Below are 17,868 nucleotides of genomic sequence, written 5' to 3' on the forward strand. Positions count from 1 at the left end.
GGTGCCAGCCCTGGCCTTTCCACATCACGTGCTGGGCATCTGACTAAGGACAGCAGTTGTTTGCAAGGGCCAGGTGCTTACAGAAAATAACTAGGTCTCTGTTGAGACTCTGCTACTTGCTGCTTTTCTCTCTGAATCTGACTACACTCTTTCACGCTCTGTCCTATCTTGTGTGGCTTTTTAAGCCAAAGCCTGAGACATTTAACCGGTTTATCAATGTTAAATACAAAAGGCATAATCTATGAGTCCCTGAAACATCAGGAGAGCCGTGTGGATGGATAATAGAAATTGGATGGCATTACGTGGCAGTCATTTTGCTGAGACCCTGATATTTCCAAGCACACGGAGGATAGGGTCTCTCCTGTGGGTTCACACCATTGCCTTATATGGCAGGGGCTTTTCCATCCCACTTCTAATAGTGTTTGGCCATGCCTGGCGGAATGAAGGAGTAGCAGAACTGACAAATGAATGGACAAAGAACTGAATGCTAATTTATGTAAATGGACTAGATCTGGACTTTATGTTGCTTTTACAATTTACCTACTTGGATAACTTTCAGAAAGTAGCTTATTTTTAAATATCTTGCCTTTCCTCCTTCTTTTATTTCTTCCTTCCATTTTCCTTCCTTCCATCCTTCTTTTTCTTTTCATTCATTTATTCATTCATTTTTTTTCTTCTTTCCTCTGTCTTTAATGTAATATGAGAAGACAAATCAATAGGTAATGGACCCAAGTTTGCCTCTGAGAACAGAAATTTTCTGAAGGTACACTGGGGACTGTTGTATCCTAACTGACATCTTTCTAAAAAATGTGCATTTCCTTAAAAAAGAAGGAAACCATGCCGTTTGTGACAAGGATGAAACTAGAGGGCATTATATTAAGTGAAGCAAGCCAGACAGAGAAAAACAAATACTTCATGGCATTATGTACATAGAGTATCTAAAATGGAAAAAGAAAAAAGAAAAAAAAAAGTTGAACTCCTATAAATAAAGAGTAGAATGGTAGTTGACAGGGGCTGGCAGTGGGGGGGAAAGGGGAGGATGATAAAAGGGTATACACTTTCAGTTTTAAAAATAAGGTCTGAGGATTTCACATAAAACATGGTGACTGTTGTTCATAATACTCTATTATATAATTGAAATTTGCTAAGAGTAAAATCTAATGTTCTCACCAAAAAAATCATATATTTGTATGTATGTAGAGGTGATGAATGTGTTACTAATTCAGCTGTGGGATGTGGGAATCCCTTCATGATACACATGTATGTTGAGTCATCACACCATATACTTTAAATGCCTTATAATCTTATTGTCAACTATATATCAATAAAGCTGAAAACAATTCAAAGCTGAAAAAAAAATAACAAAAATAAATGTGTATGTCCTTCCTGATGGCATTTACCTTCTCTTCCATTTATTCAGTGTTCTGGAAAAAAAATGATCCCACCATGCTGATTCCCTGCTCTGGATCCAAACCAAAATTAGAGCCATAAAAAGGTCCTGCATAAGTAATTCGGCAAAAGTTTTATCTTCCAGCTGTAAACCAGCCTGAGACTGGAGTCCAATCAGAACAATACTTACCAAGATAGTTAAAGCCAATACCCATCATTGAACATTTCACTGGGTGGCGTTAGCTGGGCTGGTCAGCTGTGTATCTTCACACCTCCCATCAAATGTACCTGTGAGTTTGAGAGGAGAAGGACCTTGTTAGATACTGCATGTACTGTATACACCTTTCTGGAAAATTCTAATTAGGAGAAGAGCAATGCATGAGATTGGACGACAGCTTCCCTGGAAACCATGCTGTCAGTATAAGTGCTAGATACTGTTGCAGGTACTCTCAAACTGTGATTCACAGGGCATCCACCTCACAATACTAAAGTCAATGAATTAAATTCCTAAGCTTACCAAGGAGCTTTAAAGCCCATGTAACACTGATATGACGCCATATTTTTACTAAGAATATAATATTTACAATAAAAAGAAACTCATTTGGTAGTTCTTGGCTGATCTTTATTAGTTATGACAGAAATCCACATGACCTCCATGTTGTTGGTTCACTATTTCCCTTGGAAATGTCCATCTCCATCACCACCCTCACATGGCATCCACATTTTATTCAATTTTCCTTCTAATCGCTTTCCTGAACTTTACTTATCTTATTTAGGATGGTGCCATCCTTTATATCATAAGACTAAGGACAGATCAAATTGAGGAAATGAGTGAAACACCGGTTCAATTTTCTCCATGAAAAGAGAGGTTGGGAAGGTAAGTAGATTTTGTACTAAAGCTGAACTGATTCTGTTCATTCCACAAGAATAATTACAAAAACCTACCAGTGGCTAACACAATATTACCATTGACTACTTGTACTCGGTGGGTGGTTTAAAAGGTTGATCACGTATCATAGAATAGCAAATAAATTCAGATCTTAAGAAATGCAACTCTTAACATTGTTAAGAAATGTTAGGAATCTTCTGCTTGCCTCCTCTCTGGTGAGAAGCAAGGTTTTATTTTACAGTTTTGAATATGAGATTAATGCTAGGAGATTATTTTTTTTTAATCTCACCAGTTTCTACTTGGCATGAAAATCCATCAAGAGAAATAGGTTCAAAAGACATTTCTTTAGAAACACCAGCTACCAGAGCAATCATAACATACTTAATAATATGATTAGAGCTATTTTGATGTTTTAAATATAAATGGCAAGAAGTAAAATCTTTCATTTTTATGGCACTTTCTATTCTGGATAAAATTCGGTAAACTTGGTATCTGGAATACTAATCTGAATATTTGCTACCCATGAAAACAGCAAGTCAGCCATGAAAATGCCTATCTTATTAACTGTGAAAACTGAAACACAGAGGGAAAATACAATCTGTCTTAAATATTTTCTAGCATGCAGAGAAGTGGAATGTATTTGGAAGGTTATAACTGGCAATATCCTCTCGCTGTTTTCTAGGATGTGTTTATGTAGAATTAGCAGAGCCCCAAGAAGAGGCACAGAAAGAACCAGTGACCTGATATTCTTGTTTGGAAAGGCTAGAGGAGGATACTTAGAGTATTTTATTTGTATTCCTAGGTGACAAGGTAATATCTATTTTTTTAAGAAAATAAATTTTCTTCAAAAACATAGGCAAAAGGGTTACAATTAAACCTCCTCACTATAGAAGTGTGTGAAATTTTCCACCCTTGAAGCTATAGCATATGTATTTCTCAAAAAGACAAAAAATATATATATATTGGCAAACCACAAACATATGTGCACTGGGAAAATTGGATTGTTTCTCTTAACTGAGTGAATAGATTCATTTACTAACTTCTTAGTCTCTATTTGAATATAAATGTGTGAGAAGTGATTATTTCTATTAACAACAGGCAAAACAAACCTACAGAAATAAGAGTGGGTTGAATCTAGCACCACTGGCCAGGTCAGGTCCTGCTGCTACCATTGACCTTAATTACGATACCTTCTCTTTTTTTGCCTATCTTGAAGACTAAAAACTCCATAAGGCATTCCCCACACTGACTGGGACAGCTATCTTTCCAACATGAGTTATTCCACCCTATTAATCAGAACAGGAATATTTGAGATCCTGATATTTTACCACTATTTTCCATAAAAATAAGGATGTGACAAGGATGTCGGCTCGTGTAATCTTTTTGGTTTTACCTTTGGGTGTCCATTCATACACAAATCATCTGACAAAGACGACTCCAAAGCTTTGAACTCTCATAGTACTCTATGTATGATCCACCAACTTCCAGAGTGAGCCCCTACATACCTGTATAATCATGTAACCATTTTATTTTGTCTACACTTTTTCTTTCAAAAATATTCTTAAAGCTTCTTGATGACAGGAACTTAAACTCCTCTACAACCATCAGGAACTTTATAATTGATGCATCTGGTAATTTCCCATCTTTCCTTCCTGTGGTCACTCACTTGCTTCTCTTTCCTCTTCCCACCTTTCTCACAGGTAGGCAATCTGAGACTCCACCCTACTGTGCTTCATCCCACCTGCCACGGGCCAATACTTGTTGATGTAATTTGTACAAGAGGGCTAGTGGGTGTAAGATTTCCAAGGAGCACAGAGCTCCCTATGCTGAAAGGAGATAAATGATGCTTTAGTGAAAGAACATCACAGCTAACACAAGTTCAGAGAAGGAAACATTCTGGAAAAGTGTTTCTAGAAACCTAAAAACTAAAATCAGTGAGCAATGAAATCTACATTCGAATCACAGCATGGTCCACGTTACATTACAAAGGGAAGTGTGAGTATGTTCAGGGTGCTGGAAAGGGGGCAGATGTCAGGTGGGCAGGTCAAATCCAGGGCAAATTCTGACAAGATGGATGTTCAGAGAATTCAATTATGAATGATCTCATTGTAGAAATTTGACTTGGTTTCAGTGATATGGCTGATTTGTTTTGGACGCACTTGGATTCCAGGTCCCCCAAGATCACTACTTTGATCTATACATTGTTCTGGATAATGTGAATTTCTCTACACTGAGGAATATCCTAAATCATAAAATATTAGAGCAGGCCAATTTGTCTCAGTGATTGTTTAGAATGCAAGATATAGGATAGGTATATGCATACATAGAGAGAGAGTGAGAAAAGAGAGATTTTTGAACAGAGAACAGTTCTGCATCCCAAACTGAACTTTATACAGAACAGGGGTATAAAAAACATACAAGAGTAGAGCTTGTACCAGTTTTTCAGTTTTTGTAAAAAGGATATATTATAATCTTCTCTTAGTAGTTACTACAGAACCATTACAAAGCCATCCGTTGTTTCGGCCCAATCAATTCCATTTACAAATGAAGGGCACAAAGGCTCTGGGGAAAATTCATGCAAATCCACACAGGAATTTCTAAAGCTGGGGTACAAGCCTACATCCCCTGACTTGGACCAAGTGTTCTTTCTAGTACATTACACCGCTTATTTACATACATCCGACTGTAACTCCTTCCTTTCCTTTCTGTTTATTTACTTGCTTGCTTTTAGTTTAAATATTTTCAAGTTCTAACACTGATAAGTTATAAGAGTACACTTCCTTTTTTAGTATTTTTACTAGGCTTTATTATTGTTCCTAAAATCTACTTTAGGCTCTTACCATCAAACTTTTGGTCAAATGCAGAGCAAAATAAATTCACCTAGTTGATTTGATCAAAGGTTCAAACTAATGAGGTTTAATTAATCACACCAAACCATGGAGTCACACTCAATTTTGAAGATAAAAATCCTATAAAAGTAATTTACTTAGAATGTTCTATACTTGGTTTCATTGTTTTATAAGATTGAAGTCAATAATGGCAGAGTTATCTTTTTGTAATTAATTGCAAGCTACAAACAGTTGGCAGTTTTCTAATGCAGAATCTACCAATAATAGAAAAAAAGACTTTATATACCTAATGTAAGTTTTAAAGACAGAAAATGATGCACATGGGTAGAAAACATGAAATTCAAAAAAAACATGATAGTAGTAATTAAAACAACAAAATGTCTGTTATTTTATTTGTTGTTGTTTTTAAAAACACACCTTGTTAATTACTACAAGTAATCTCTGAAAGAGTACATTTTCACCTTTCCAAACTAAGGACCTGAATTAACATCTTTTAACAAATTCAAAAAATTTTTTTAAAGATTTTATTCATTCATGAGAGAGACAGACAGAGAGAGAGGCAGAAACACATGCAGAAGGAGAAGCAGGCTCCCTGCAGGGATCCCAGATCCTGGGATCACACCCTGAGCCAAAGGCAGACGCTCAACTGCTGAGCCATCCAGGCATCCCAACAAATTCAAATTTGATACTCAAGGTAATTTTACATTTTGAAGATTGTTCTGAAACATCAAAGATCTATCTAAGCATGGCACTACTTTAAATTATCATAAATGAGCTTTGCTATATTATTAAAATAAAAAAGTTGGTTACTATTGTTGGCCCTTCATAAAGAAGGGGTAGGATTTCCATAATACACCAATGTGAATAGTTTAAAAGTTCAGTAAACAAAGCTGAAATTTTCCCATTTTTAAAGGCTGAAAAATATTTTTATAAATATATATACTAATAAAAATTATATATATATATATGTATTTGTGATGAACTATATTTTTCAGATGGCCAAATAATTAAAATAATTAGGCTGCCGTCACATTAAACAAACATCAGTTCTTAGACTTGGTGAGTCAATAAACAATGAGAACAAGATCATGGGCTTTGGAGTCAGAAAGCCTGGTTTGGATGTCAGATCTGGTAGTGTGACTCCGGACTAGTTGCTGAATTCTCTAACTCATGATTTCCTTACTTGTGTAATGAGGATACTATTAACTGACTGATAGAGTCACTATAAGTATGTAAAGTAGATTCTTGATGGAACTAGAAGGCATTATGCTAAGAGAAGTAAGTCCATGAGAGAAAGCCAATTGTATAGGATTTCACTCATATGTGGAATTTAAGAAACAAAACAGAGGAGTACAGGGGAAGGGAAGTGCCCATTATATCACATGTTCCCCTTAATGTCCATCACCCAATTACCCCGGGCCCCCACCCCGCCCTCCAGCGACCCTCAGTTTGTTTCCCATGATTAAGAGTCTCTTATAGTTTGTCTACTCTAATTTCATCTTGTTTTATTTTTTCCTCCCATCTCCTATGATCCTCTGTTTTGTTTCTTAAATTCCACATATGAGTGAGATCATATGATAATGGTCTTTCTCTGAATTATTTCGCTTAGCATAATATCCTCTAGTTCTAGCCACATCATTTGAAATGGCAAGATTTCATTTTTTTGATGGCTGAGTAGTAGTCCATTATATTTATATACCACATCTTCTTTATCCATTCATCTGTCAAAGGACATTTCAGTTCCTTCCATACTTTGGCTATTGTGGACATTGTTGCTATAAACATTGGGGAGCAGATGCCTCTTCAGATCATTACATTTAGTTTGGGGGTAAATATCCAGTAGTACAATTGCTGAGTTGTAGGGTAGCTCTATTTTCAACTTTTTGAGGAACCTTCATACTGTTTTCTAGGGCGGCTGCACCAGTGTGCATTCCCACTAATAGTGTACGAGTATTCTTCTTTCTCTGCATCCTCACCAACATCTGTTTCCTGACTTTGTTAATTTTAGCCATTCTGACTGGTGTGGGGTGGTATCTCATTTTGGTTTTGATTTGTATTTCCCTGATGCCAAGTGATGTTGAGCATTTTTTCATGTGTCTCTTGTCCATTTGTAGGTCTTCATCAAGACATCATGCTACTGGCACAAAAGCAAACATATAAATCAATGGAACAAAATACAGAGCCAGAAATGGACTCTCAACTCTATGGTCAACTAATCTTCAACAAACCAGGAAAGAATATCCAATGCAAAAAAGACAGTCTCTTCAACAAATGGTGTTGGGTGAATCGGGCAACCATATGTAGAAGAACGAAACTGGACCATTTCCTTACACCATACACAAAAGTAGAGTCAAAATGGATGAAAGACCTTAATGTGAGACAGGAATCCATCAAAATCCTAGAGGAGAACACAGGCAGCAACATCTGTGTCCTTGGCTGCAGCAACTTCTTGCTAGACATGTCACCCAAAACAAGGGAAACAGAGGCAAAAGTGAACTATTGGGACTTCATCAAGATAAAAAGCTTTTGCACAGCAAAGGAAACAGTCAACAAAACCAAATGACAACCTACACAATGGGAGAAGATATTTGCAAATGACACATCAGATAAAGGGCTAGTATCCAAATCCGTAAAGAATGTATTAAACTCAACACCCAAAGAACAAATAATCCAATCATGAAATGGGCAGAATCCATGGTCTTGTTTCTATCCACCACACCACCCTGCCTCCTCTGCCCAGCCCAAGTGATAGCAAAAGCAGAAGCTCCAGGCAAGAGTTGGACACAGAGAGAGATAAATGTTAACCCAGCCAACAAAGCAGCAGTACTCCATTAAGATAAGCTTTCTCCCTCGCCTTCCCTCATCCATTTCTCCAACAAATACTGGAAAGCATCAGAACTCAATCCCCACATGGTCGGAAATGGAGCATATCTCTCTGCATTTCTGCCCACAGCATGAGAATGGCTGGTCACAGTCTATGGCCATTACTTCCAAAGTGAGCGACACCAGAGTCTGATCACCAGCCCCTGAGGCAACTTTATTTTTAAAAGGCCACTGCCATGAAAACGAAGTAGGAGTAGAGAAACATTTTGATTCTCATGGAAAACAGCTCGGCAAACATTCCATCATATTTCACAGCAACTATATCCCACCCACCCGCTCGCATAGAACCCTTGTCCGCTCTGAGTACTTGCAGCTTTAAAAAAAAAAAAAAAAAAAAAGAAAAAGAAAAGAAAAAAAAAAAGAAATACAAAGAAAACAATCTCTCTTTCTTCTTTTGAAATTTCCATGTGGCTAGGGTTTCTAGCCCCATTAAACCCAGTACTATTTAATGGAAAAACAGCCACTCCCATTGCTGGAAAAGGCAAAACTTGATTCACTAAATAATGCTTTCAAGCCACCAAGGTTAAAAAAAAAAAAAAAAAAAACAAGGTTATTACTAGAAAGTCAGGCAAGTCCCTTTGTATTCATTCCAACAGCTGTTTAACATGATTGGAGGCCAAGTAAGGAAAGTTCAGGTAAATATTCCAATTTAGCAGAGTTATCCAGGGGTCAAAGAGGAGCTATGTGCTTTTGGGGGGGATGGTGTTACATTTACCCTTAAAAGGCAATTTTTAATGGAAAAAGTGAAGTCCCTTGTTTTTACAGACCTTAACATATTTTAGACACAAAAATGTAACCATGTTATGCTTGCATGACACCGCAGAGTGCACGGCTAGATTAAGAGCTGTGCCCTGGGTCCCAACTGGCCAGCGGACAGCAAAATGAGAGGCCTGGTCCTACTGGGAACACCATTATCCCTGCCTTCCTAGGTATCCGAGGCCACTTGCAGGGCTGAAATTCTATGTCACTAAATAATATGATTCCCAGCACAGTGCTTCTATCTCAATGGCACAGATTATCCATACCTATTTACCCTCTCTACTCAAAAATCATCCTATTGGCCTATTTAAGAATTGGATTTTGAAGACACAAGAAATGGTGTCTGAATGTAACAACAGATCTCTTCCTCCCCCACCTCAATAAATACAATTTTAGACAGCCAAAGCAATCATTACCTGAAAAAAAAGTCTTGTTTCTGGCAGAAAAAAAAAAAAAAAAAATCGATTTAATTATATGAGATGTGTCTTACGTTTTAATTGTTGTTAAGTATAGTGCATTATTGACAAAGCCTCCCTGGATCTCAGTTTATGAGCTTTTACATTACTCAGATAACTTGCTGAGGAGAAAAAAAAAATCCATCATGTTACTTAAAAGAACTGAAGCGGCATTGTGCCTGAGTCATTAGGCCCCTTGACTGCACTCATAATGATGAATGCATCATTTTTCTTGCATGAAACTTTGGTAACAAATAGCACAGCCAAGTCTTTTCCAGCACTGTTATTCTGTTTTAAAAAACACTGACATTTTCTTAAACAGACATAATTTACAATTTTAAGGAGCACAACAGTGCCTTGGTGTTTGAGGGCCAGAGAGCAAACAACACTCCTTTCAGTTCGATTTTTTTAAAAAAGGAATCTCGTGCTCAGTGAGTTCACTCTAGCTTAAGGCCAGAGAGACAGAGCAGCAGCAGAACAGAGCACCACTGCAGCACGTGAAGGTCATGACTAGGCGGTCACGTTACAGTAAGGGTCGGCGGGCCAAACGGGCCAGCAGAGATGCAGAGCCCAGTACACCCAGCCCTCCCGTGAAAACACAGGCACCGTGAAGGTGCTATTCCTGACCCCCCGGGGGGAGGATCCCTTCCCACCAGCCCAAGAGGGAAGCAGCAGCCTCCAGATACTTCTGTACTGAAGAACTCCCCAGAACAGGCTCCTCTGTAAATTTCACACAAAGGGAGCCCTGCCAGTGTCCATGTGACTGGATCAATATCTGGAGCAATGTTCGATTTCCAGTGGGGTCAGCTCAGCCCAAGTAGATAAATGGAAGTCTGCACAGGATGCTGCAGGTCTGTTGTTTGGATGAGACCTCAGAAGCTAAGGTTATGTGTAAAGATTAAAACTCCCAAGGTGTTGTTTCTAAAATGGTTGATGTGCTTCGGTGCCACTGGTGAGGTTTCTCTTCCTATATTCCCTAATAATCCTTTGCAGACATGAACTCTCTGTATTTTCTCCTTAGTTTTTCCTTAAACTGGTGATGCTCTTAAAAAAAATAGTTCAGTGAAAGGAAGAAAAGAAATCCTCCCATTGGGGGTGTTTGGCCACCTTCTTCCCGCACCCCCAGTCTTAGTCAGAGCCTCTGTTCTCTGTACCCGTGGAGCCCTGAGGACCCTCAGGCTGGCCTCAGCTGGCAGTTGCCTGGTATCCCTCTCAGTAAATGGCCTGGGGACAAGTTGTTCATGACAGAGCCCCAGGGATGGACAAGGAGGCTCTGAGCTGGGTCTACCAAAGAGAGATCAGAGAGTGAGATGTGGTTCAGCGAAATGAAAGGTGGCAAATGGAGCCCAAGGAAGGACCCATCTCCTCCCCAGAGGCCCACTTCTGAAGATGCTCCATGGACTGGGGACCCTCCCTGAGACTGTCATGGGAGGAGTGGGCTGAAGATGGAGGGTCCCATGAGGGAAGGAGACCATGTCACTGTGTCACCTCCAAAGCTGAGTCACCGCCTTCCAGGAACACTTGAACAGGGGCACACTGGCCTACAGAAAATCCATGAAATGTTAAGACCTGCCAATTTTGATTGATTTCTCCTGACTTGTTAGGATTGGAATCCAGGTCTCTTAGTTAATACATTTGGGGAGACCCTTCAGTCCGGGGCCCCTGCCTCCCTACAGTGACAACATACAAAGGCGAGAGAGAACCTTAGCAGGGGCAGATTCCTGGGACCCTGTGGGCAGCGCCAGGCTTCCTGCAGCAGAAGGAAACTTTAAATCAGAAAAATGAGGCTCACGCAGGGACAGGACCCCACCACTGCCCTGACTTGCTCTTGTGCACAGAAGGGGACATGGCCTGGCCCTGCTTTGATCCCCTTCCACTGCTGCCTGTACTGGATAAGTGACACACGTTCTGTTTCAGGGCAGAGTTAGGGAGAGCTGCTTCCTAGCACCTGCCTGGCCACCCTTTCCCCTGACCCAACTGATCTGCCCTGCTTGTCTGGCCCTGGTCTACCTTAGAGATGGAGCATTGCCCAGGGTTCTGAGCTGCCTGTGGAGCCGCACAGCACACGGGCACCCAGAGGCAGAGCAGTGGCGTGCCATGCAGCCACGAGGGCCTACCGCCTGCCACCAGATCCACTTTCCAGCTGGTCTAGGAGCACCTGCGGGTGCCCTGCTGGGGATTTCTGAAAGCTGGAGCCATGGCCCGAGTCTCTGCATTTCCCTGGGAGATCCGGGCATGTACTGCGGTGCTGGTTTTGATAGTAAAGACATGATGCACCTTAAGAAGCGTGAAGGCGCTTGGCAAACGGTGTTCTGCGTGCAGTGAAGTCTGCGGGAATGGGTGAGAAGAACGGACCAAGGCCACAGGCCGGGGAGGCCCTCAGGTCGCCTGGGGTGGAGGCCAGTCCCCTCACACGACAAACCTGTGCTTGTCGCCGACCGATACAAACCTGAGCGGTGCCACTTCAAGACACTGTCAACTTTTGGAAGCAGGCAGAGAAGAGCCAGCCTCCCGAACTTGCCCAAGCAACTGACAAAAATCCCATCTTCAGAGCATCAGACAAGGATGGAGGACAACTCTGGGAGGACATGGTGGACGAGCTGAATGAAGATACTTCTTTTCCCCGGGAGGCCAGAACTGCCTGAACAAGAACTTGCGAGATGGAAAGGGGAGAGTCCAGGAAAAGGAGGAAGCGAAAGAAAGGCTGGAGCCTCTGCATGCAGCAGGAATGGAGCAGGTCCTGAAGGAGAAACCCCAACAGTCAACACCAACGGCCAAAAACCTGCTGAAGACCTTCCTTCCCCTTCTCTGCTCTCCTGAGAGGTCACGGAGCCGGGAAGGCGAGTGAAAGAGGGGAGCAGAGGGCAATCACCCCGTGCACTGGGCAGCAGTCGGCTTGGAAAGTACCACTGGTGACACTGACTTCCACGTGTCCCTTCAAAGTACTGAAGGGAAAAGTGAGGAACTAGCAGGGCCATCGTGGGAAGGAAAGCCGATGAATGAGGGGCTTAGGGACAAATAAGCTTCCAAGCCAACGAAGCATCTTTGCAGCATGAAAATTCACAGCTTGAAAGTGAGATTGAGCAGCCGAAGCCGAAGCTTCAGATTCTGCCTGAATTACACCAGGAACACATCACGCAACGTCAGAGAAAAGTGTCTGAGGAGGAAGGACTCTGCTGGGGAATCAGTAAGAAACCTCCCAGCACGTGGAGAAACATGAACTGTGCAAATCAGATTTGCAGCCTCTGCAAGAAGATGACTGAAGACGCAGACAGAGAATCGAGAGAAGCACTTGCACCATCGAAAGGAGATCCTCTTCCATGAGGAAAGGGCCCAAGACAGCGAGGCGGCCTCTTGTTGACTGAGAGAATCCTCAAGGAGCTGAGAGAAGAAAATCATCACGCAGGCAAATGCTGGCCACTGCCGAGTCCCAACTCTAGCCTCTCCCAAGGGGCCCGTTTGCTCCCGCTGCTCCACCCGCAGCCCGCAGAGGCTGCAAGTGTCCAGGGGTCCCCAGGGTCACTTGCAGGTGTGACTCAGCTCACAACGGCCGGGTCCCGAGCACCCCCAGCCAGGGCACAGCATCTGTACATGTCTTTACAGCAAATTTTCATTGATCTCTTTTTTGGTTTAGCTACTGTAATTTATTTATTTTTATTTTTATTTTTTTATTTTTATGATAGTCACAGAGAGAGAGAGAGAGAGAGAGAGGCAGAGACACAGGCAGAGGGAGAAGCAGGCTCCATGCACTGGGAGCCCGACATGGGATTCGATCCTGGGTCTCCAGGATCGCGCCCTGGGCCAAAGGCAGGCGCCAAACCGCTGCGCCACCCAGGGATCCCTAGCTACTGTAATTTAATTGATGCTACAGTCACTCTTATTCAAGTAGATCTAGCAGTCTAATTTTAAGATAGTATTTTTCAAATAAAGATTCAGTTAATATAATTCTTATGAATTCATTATTTTCACATCATTGGGCCCTCTAGAATTAGATAATGTAAGTATTGTATTTTTATTTAAACAAAAAATTCACTTTGACTTTAACCGTCATTAAAATTTGGCATGGATACCGATATTCAAAACAATAAAGAACATTTTTGTATGGCATGAGCATTTTTATATGCCATCTTGAAATATATGAGCATGTATTAGAAGTCTGTACAAGAACTTTAATGTTTACCTGAAAAAAATCTGATTGACTTTAAAAAAAAAGGGGGGGAACCCCTAATTAACAGCAATACTCATTCAAAATTCATATTTCTATTAAATTAGCCCTATAAATTAGCCCTATACTCATAGATGAATTTAGGGGAGGTTAAATTTTGCAACTCATTTCTTCTTATTTTCTTAAACTTTTCTTGTTTTATTTAAGATACTGTTTTTTTTTTTTTTAAGATTTTATTTATTTATTCATGAGATAGAGAGAGAGAGGCAGAGACACAGGCAGAAGGAGAAGCAGGCTCCATGCAGGGAGCCCAATGTGGGACTTGATCTCGGGACTCCAGGATCACAGGGCCAAAGGCAGGCATTAAACTGCTGAGCCATGCAGGCATCCCCTGTTTATTGTTTAAATGTTTTTAACTTTCATATAGTTAAAACATCTTTAAAGATTTAACTTTATTTTTTAAAATTAATTCATTTAAGATTTTATTTTTGAGGGGCACCTGGGTAGCTCAGGGGTTGAGCATCTGCCTTTAGCTCAGGTCATGATCCCGGGTCCTGGGATTGAACCCTGCATCAGGCACCCCACAGGGAGTCTGCTTCTCCCTCAGCCTGTGTCTCTGCCTCTCTCTGTGTGTCTCTCATGAATAAATAAGTGAAAATCTATTTTTAAAAAAGATATTTTATTTTTAAGTAATCTGTATACCCTACATGGGGCTCGAACCCACAACCTGAGACCAAGAGTCACAGGCTCCACTGGATGAGCTAGCCAGGCACCTCAAAATAAAAGTTTTCCCTTGATGGCAAACACACACACATATATATACACATTCACACGATGCAGATATGAATCACTTTTAATATGTCTGTACCAGGGGATAATATAAAGAAAGCTGAAAATTTTTTAAAAATGTAAAAAGAAAGGAAAATCATGCTCACACAATTTGCATATACACAGAAGATAATTAACTCACACACACGCAAAAGCAGAGTTGCCTGAATATGGGACAAGATTCTACCTGGAGACACTTTATCCCAAAAGGTACAGATAAAAAGACAGTCCTGATGGCTCAGTTCGCCAGCTATGGCATTGATGGGGGGGGGGGGGGTAGGAGAGGGATGGGGAGACTTCCAGAAACTAGCAATAGGAGAGTCTGTTCCCATTCCTGGGCCTGGAGGGATGAGGGGGTCATCTAGGCCCAATAAGGAGCTGTCCTCATGACAGGCAAAGCAGGAGGGAACAACGAAGATGGGCCCCACCCTCCCTCCTCCTGTCCTCCCATCAACTGCTGATGCAAGTGGCAGCCACCTAGGGCCTGGGTCGTCAGGTGAGGGCACACAGCAGGCCAGGAAAGGGCACAGAAATGATTTAGAGAATGACCAGTAGCACACTTAAGTCTATTCCATAAAAAGTATGCATGTGCTTTATGGTTTTCATTCACATCTATTTGTTTAGTGCAGACAACCTCAGAGATACTGTGGTTCAGTTCCAGACCACCACAATAAAGCCAATATTGCAATAAAATTTGAATCAAAATTTTTTGGTTTCCCAATGCATATAAATCAAATTTTTTTATTTGATTGCATATTGAATCAAAATTTTTGGTTTCCCAATGCATATAAAGGTTATGTTTATGCCATACTAAGTGTGCAATAGCATTATGGCTAAAGAAGTGTACATCCTGAGCATGGATTCCCCATTCTAGAAGCCACTCAGTTTATTGAAAATTAAAAAAAAAAAAAAAAAAAAAAAAAAAAGCTACCCATCATCTGAGCTTGCTGGCAGAGGGTTCTGTCTCAATGTTGATGGCTGCTAAGCAATCAGGGTGGTGGCTGCTGAAGGATGGAGTCGTTGTGGCAACTTTTTAAAATACAACAAAAATAAAGTTTGCCACATCAGTTGACTCTGCCTGTCGCGAATGATTACTCTGTAGCGTGTGGCACTGTTTGACAGCATTTTACCCACAGCAGAACTTTTGAATTTGGAGTGAATCCTTTCAAACCCTCCCACTGCTTCATCAACCCAATTGATATAGTATTCTAAATCCTTTGTTGTCACTTCAACAAACTTCACGACATCCTTACCAGAAGTAGATTCCATCTCAAGAAGCCACTGGCTTTGCGCATCCATAAGAAGCATCTCCTCGTCCATTCAGGTTTGATCATGAGATGGCAGCAATGCAGTCCCGTCTTCAGGCTCTGCTTCTAGCTCTCTTGCTGTTTCCACCACATCTGCAGTGACCTCCTCCACTGAAGTCTTGGATCCCTCAAGGTCATCTGTTGAGGGTGGGAATCAGCTTCTTCCAAACTGCTGTTCAGATTGTTAATCTGACCTGTACCCATGAACCACAAATATTCTGAGTGGCATCTAGAATGGTGACTCCTTCCCAGGGGGGTTTTAATTTACTCAGCCCACACCCATCATAGGAATCACTGTCCATGGCAGGTGTAGCCTTTTGAAACAGGTTTCTTAAATAAGAAGAACTTGGAAATCAAAATGCCTCCTTGATCCATGGGCTGTAGAATGGATGTTGTGTCAGTAGGCATGAAAACAATGTTCATTTACTTGTTTATCTCCATCAGAGCTCTTGGTTGACCAGATGCATTGTCAATGAGCAGGAATATTTTGAGAGAGATTTTTTTTTTTTTTTCCTCCTGAGCAGTAGGTCTCAACAGTGGGCTTAAAATATTCAGTAAACCATGCTGTAAACAGATGTGCTGTCATCCAGGCTCTGTTGTTCCATTTATAGAGCACAGGGAGAGTAGATCTAGCATCCTTCTTAAGCGCCCTAGGATTTTTAGGATGGTGACTTAGCATTGGCTTCACCTTCAAGTCAGGGGCTGTGTTAACACCTAACAAGAGAGTCAGCCTGTGCTTTGAAGGCAGGGACTGACTTCTCTTTAGCTATGAAAGTCCTCCATGACATCTTCATCCAATAGAGGGTTGTTCCATGTACAGTAAAAATCTGTTTAGGCACCTTCATTAACTATCTCAGATGGATCTTCTGGAGAACTTGCTGCAGCTCCTGTATCAGCACTTATGGCTTCCTCTTGCTTGCATTTTTGTGTCATGAAGATGGCTTCTTTCCTTAAACCTCATGAACGAACTCCTGGCTTCAAACTTTCCTTCTGTAGCCTCCTTACCTCTCTCAGCCTTCACAGAATTGAAGAGTTAGGGTCTTGTTCTGAATGACGCTTTGGCCTAAAGGAATGTTGTGGCCAGTTTGATCATCTGTCCAGACCGTTCAAACTTTCTCCATATTCTCAATTTGACTCTTTCATTTTCTTATCATTCATGTGTTCACTAGAGTGGCACTTTTAATCTCCTTCAAGAACTTTTCCTTTGCATTCACAACTTGGTCAACTGTTTGGTGCAAGAGGCCAAAATTCTAGCCTATTTTGGCTTTCTAGATACTTCCTCACTAAGCTTAATCAGTTCCAGCTTTTGATTTGAAGTGACAGATGCATGGCTCTTCCTTTCACTTGAACATGCAGAAGCCATTGTATAGTAATTATTTGGTCTAATTACAATATTTTTATGTCTCAGGGAATAGCAAGGCCTGAGGAGAGGGAGAGAGATGGGGAATGGCCAGTTTGTGAAGCAGTCAGAATGCATATATTCATCAATAAATTTTGCTGTGAAACGTGGGTGCCGTTCATGTCATGCCGAATCAATTAGAGCAGTAACATCAAAGATCACTCACTGATCCAGATCACCATAATAAAATAATTACAAAGACTGAAATATTATAAGAATTACCAAAATATGACAGACATGACATAAGCAAGTACTGTTTGAAAAATGGTGCCAATACTTACCTGACACACAAATCTTCAATTTGTAAAAACAAACAAAAACAAAAACAAAAACAAAACCACGTCTGCAAAGCATAATAAAGTGAAGCACAATAAAATAAGGTACGTGTATGTGAAATAACTATGTTTTATGACTGGAGAAAATGATGTCTGGGAAGGCAAAACTGCTTGTGTGCATCTCTTGCATACATATAAGCTGTTTATGTATTATGCATGTGTATGTACGTATATATGTATCTATGCAGATGTATACACACATATCTTATGAATATCATTTGAGAACATTGAATGAGAACATTGAATGAGAATGAGAACATTGTTGCTTTTATTTCTTGATGTACACGTTTGTTTTTGGTTTTTTTTAACTTAAAGATATCTACAAGCTTAGAATCCCAAAGGATGTTACCGCTGTACGATGTGGCCATTCACCTATTTTATAAACATCTTTTAAGCTCCTACCATGTTCCAGGCATTACCCTAAAAACTAACGATGTGCACGCAGTTGACCTCTTGCATCCATTTTCTCATAGCCACTTGAGTATACGAGACCCACAAGCACAATTATAAACTCGTATATGAATTCAACCACAGTGTGAACAAGGAAACAAAGCAAGGCGGTAGATCTAAGGAGGATGGATCCCCTCTAATGAGCAAGAGTCAGGGAAGA

At 40.8% G+C, this 17,868-nt stretch overlaps 1 long non-coding RNA gene across 1 annotated transcript in view; it reads right to left on the minus strand.

Moving 5' to 3' along the window:
- Nucleotides 1-1,579: 1,579 nt before the first annotated feature.
- Nucleotides 1,580-17,868, minus strand: part of LOC144306417 (uncharacterized) — a 31,702-nt gene continuing 15,413 nt past the window's right edge. Inside the window, exon 4 of the long non-coding RNA XR_013373532.1 lies at nucleotides 1,580-1,677. This is a non-coding gene — a long non-coding RNA (uncharacterized LOC144306417). The remainder of the gene's footprint in view (nucleotides 1,678-17,868) is intronic.

The sequence above is a fragment of the Canis aureus genome, chromosome 37 (assembly GCF_053574225.1).
Source record: "Canis aureus isolate CA01 chromosome 37, VMU_Caureus_v.1.0, whole genome shotgun sequence".
Classification (NCBI taxonomy): domain Eukaryota; kingdom Metazoa; phylum Chordata; class Mammalia; order Carnivora; family Canidae; genus Canis; species Canis aureus.